Source organism: Ornithodoros turicata, chromosome 3 (assembly GCF_037126465.1).
Source record: "Ornithodoros turicata isolate Travis chromosome 3, ASM3712646v1, whole genome shotgun sequence".
In the NCBI taxonomy this organism is placed as follows: Eukaryota; Metazoa; Arthropoda; class Arachnida; order Ixodida; family Argasidae; genus Ornithodoros; species Ornithodoros turicata.
Window position 1 is genome coordinate 16,254,345 of NC_088203.1, and position 3,272 is coordinate 16,257,616.

Genomic DNA, 3,272 nt, shown 5'->3' on the forward strand with positions numbered 1-3,272 from the left:
TAGTAGCGATCCAAGTAATAGGGCAATTATAGTTTCCATAGAAAGTTGGGCTCCTAAAATTATAGTTTAGTTGTAGTTTTTCTAAACTGCAATGCAATAATCATTAATATAGTATAGGAATGCTATCGTGTTCCCGTAAAGGCGTTCTGTCTTGTGCTTTGGCGTGCGTGAATGGAACTTTGCCCACCCGGCTTCCGCGCCTTTTTTGCTCGCAGGTGTAGCCTCAGACAACGAATGTATGAGCATAGAAAGGGTCATGTATTACATAAGCCTGGAGGTGATGTTGAGTGGTCTCACTTATTATTTTAAAAGAGCAGTGGCAGTTTACTGTAATTCTAATGACCATGATGAGCCTTTGGGGTGAAAATCGATAATATGCGGGGTGCTTTTTTGTTGAATTTTAATGAGAGAATCAATGTCATTAAGAGTAGGACAAAGGAAATAATCTTGCGATTCAATAAATAATAGGAGTCTTTGCCGGTGTCTTCTTCTTCAGACAGGATGTGATGACGTCACGCAGTCTGTAGCAATGCATTGACCGTTACTGGAAAAAAGTGTGGCAATAGAAAAATAGTGTGTATTGTCCTGGGCAGATTTATGATGAGCACTGTTTTTGAATAAGAAGAAATAGTTTGATGCTGGTTTCCTTCTTTGTTTCTTTTCGCTTTTTCCCCCCTTGTCTGACAAACATGTGCTGACATGCCTGGGCTTGTTCTGACATGCTTTCCTTCTGCATGTAGTTTTTTTCCTTTTGTACAAGGCATATTCTTGACGATAGTGCTGCCTTGAATGGGAGTAGAGCAATTCTTAATAATTTTGCGATTCATTTAGTTCAGAGAGTAACCGCGAGGGGGACAGGTGTGTGACTTTATGTCTTGCTGAACCATTTTTTTTTTCCTGTACAGTAAGACTTTGGGAATGAAATGCTACAATCTCCTCTTGTCTATGGTGTTTTTCTGCAATAGTTCCCGACGCAATCATTATAGTAGAATAAAGGAAATAATCTAGGGATAGTGATTCAATAAATAACAGGTGCCCTGTCTAGAGCGTACGCGTCCTTGAGCCACGCACCTGCATGATGACCGCATACCGAGAGACTATTGTTTCAGGTTGACCTTGTCTAGAGGAGCATTAGTGGAAAAAAAAAACTGTGTAGCCCTGAGACAATAGGATGCCGTCACGACCAATGAGACTGGCCTGCAGGGGGCGCAAGGATTCACTTCTCTCTTGGACACTGGCGGGTGTAGACACGGTAATTATGATCCTGGCGTTGGCCGTCAGTGGAAGAGCGTAGCTTAGGTGGGGTTCTGTCTGCCTCTGATGGGGTGTGGATGTATGGTTCGTCACTGGTGAATGGTGTTCGACGATGCAGGAGGATTTTGTGACGAGCGGATTTACAATGAGGGAATGCTGTGAACGGGAAAAATGATGGTGAGTGCCTTTTTCACTCTGTTCAAGTGTTCGTTTTCCTCTGTTGCCCAACAGTCGTGCGAATTTGTCCTGACGTGACGTGTCCTGACATGCCCCGATATGCATGCTTTCCTTTGTTAACGCTTTGTATTTTGTCTTTTTTTGACAAGGAACATTGTCGCCTTGACGATAGTGCTGCCCTGAGTTCTGCGCGCGTTGATTTGTTGAGTGCCTAGTCCTCTTATTAGCCGTTGATGGAGTTACATGTTAGGATGTTTTGTTCTTTTGCAAGTCTCATTTAGTAAGACTTTGGAATTCCTACGATCAGTTTTCATGCATGGTGCTCTTCTGCAATAGTTTCCTATGCAATCGTTATAGAAGAATAAAGGAAATAATCTTGGGATAGTGATTCAATAAATAATAGGTCCCCTGTCTACAGCGCACGCGTCCTTGAGCCACGCAGGTGCATGATGACGTCATACCGTGGCTTCACTGCAGATTGACCAAAGGAGCATTAGTGGAAAAAACAGTGTAGCCCTGAGACAATAGGATGATGTCTGGACCAATGAGAACGGCCAGCAGGGGGCGCAGGAATGCTCTTCTCACTTAGCCTCACGACCAATGAGCAACGAGAGAAGAGGGCGCAGGAATGCTCTTCTCTCTTAGCCTCTCGCAGGTGGCGGTAGGAGCGCGCAGAGGGCGCTACGAGCGCGCGCATGCGTAGCACCCGTAGAGTGGCGCTTACGTCAGTCCACCTCTGGCTCTCGTTGGGAGAAGACGTGCGGTCGTTCGCTCCGTCGTCACTTGATCCCTGGCTGTCGACGAGAGCAGTCGCATCGGTCTGCGCTCCTACTGTGGTGAGGTGATTTGTTGTGTAACTAATGATTTCGCCAACTTTGTTCCCGCTTTGTTTGCGATTTTCGTGCCCGTGCACGTCGGGTGCTGGTTGCTGTTGTCCGGGCATTCCCGCCATTTTCTATCATCTTCTGCCTTGGGACCGGGAGTAGCGCTGGCGTGATTCTTAATAATTTTGTTGTGAGATTAGTTGAGAAAGTAACCGCTAGGGGGTGCAGCTGCGGGGTTTATACAGGACAAAAACCATTACGAGTCAGTTTCTGCCTGCCTCTCGGATGGAGCAGTCGCATGGTTCTGCGCTCCTGTTCTGGTGGGCTCATTTGTTGTGTAACTAATTTTTTTTGTTGTTAGCTATTGATGGTTTGCATACTCTTGCTTTTCCAGCCTCTGTATTACGAGTGTTTTTCTCCTTGCATGCCCAGAGCTGTCCTAACTTGCCCAGACATGCCGTGATGACGTCACAGCTGACGTCACAGGATGTCCGGAACTGGTGGTCATAGCTGCGATGCTTTGCAACCTGCCTCTGTGCTCCGTCGCCCAGCGACGGTCAGCGGCCTTTCCGGACCGCTTTCTTCAAGATGGCGCCGTTGATCTTCAATTAAACTCCTTCTCTCCACTCTATCTCTATCTATTTTTTTATTTTTTATGGACTCTCATAGTGCACAACGCTCAGGCTGGTCTGGACACGAGTTAGACGTTCCCCAATTAGTGTGGTGGCTCCCTGGAGGGTGCTGATTAATGTGGGGGGTCCCAATTAGCTCTAATTGCTAATTAATGGCGTCCAGAAGCCTTGTAGCGTTGTGCACTGTGAGAGTCCAGTACTTACTACTGGCAGCAACAAAGGCTTTGGGCAAACAGGGTCCGAAGGGTATTTAACGACGTTGTAGAAAGCCTGTGCAAGATTGGAAGACTGTAAAGCACAGTCGCACTCACCAGAGCCGCGTGAATAGCTAGAAGGGAGCGTTGATCACAGCCGCATCCTAAGCCAGAAAGATGTTGAATTGCAG

General features: G+C 46.6%; 1 long non-coding RNA gene across 1 annotated transcript; it reads left to right on the forward strand.

Annotated features, from left to right (window-relative positions):
* Positions 1-1,494: 1,494 nt before the first annotated feature.
* On the forward strand, positions 1,495-2,886 carry LOC135388217 (uncharacterized). Its single transcript, XR_010421305.1, has 2 exons — positions 1,495-2,267; positions 2,688-2,886. It is a non-coding gene; the product is annotated as an uncharacterized LOC135388217 (long non-coding RNA).
* Positions 2,887-3,272: the final 386 nt, after the last annotated feature.